Genomic DNA, 287 nt, shown 5'->3' with positions numbered 1-287 from the left:
TTTCCGATCATGAAACAAATATTGTTACTATTATACCTGTGCAAACATCAGTGCACTAAGTTACTCACTATATCAAAAACCTTGAATAAAACAAAGTAAATATTAAAAACTGTGTCTAACCAAAGTCTTCCACAAGTTTCGCTAACTAATAACCTTAAATTAACACTAAAACTGAATTCTTCCGATGAAGATGCTGAATAGAGACCATTCCATTATATCTAAACCTTATAAGATAATATTATTTACAAAAGAAAAAACACAAGCCATAATATACAATTTACTGCATC

At 28.6% G+C, this 287-nt stretch overlaps 1 protein-coding gene across 1 annotated transcript in view; it reads right to left on the bottom strand.

Annotated features, from left to right (window-relative positions):
* LOC119594578 (xylosyltransferase oxt-like) overlaps positions 1-287 on the bottom strand; it is a gene marked incomplete at its 3' end in the record, with an annotated part of 30,183 nt that overhangs the window by 550 nt on the left and 29,346 nt on the right.

The sequence above is a fragment of the Penaeus monodon genome, chromosome 34 (assembly GCF_015228065.2).
Source record: "Penaeus monodon isolate SGIC_2016 chromosome 34, NSTDA_Pmon_1, whole genome shotgun sequence".
NCBI classification, from domain to species: Eukaryota; Metazoa; Arthropoda; class Malacostraca; order Decapoda; family Penaeidae; genus Penaeus; species Penaeus monodon.
This window is presented reverse-complemented; position numbering and strand designations above follow the sequence as displayed.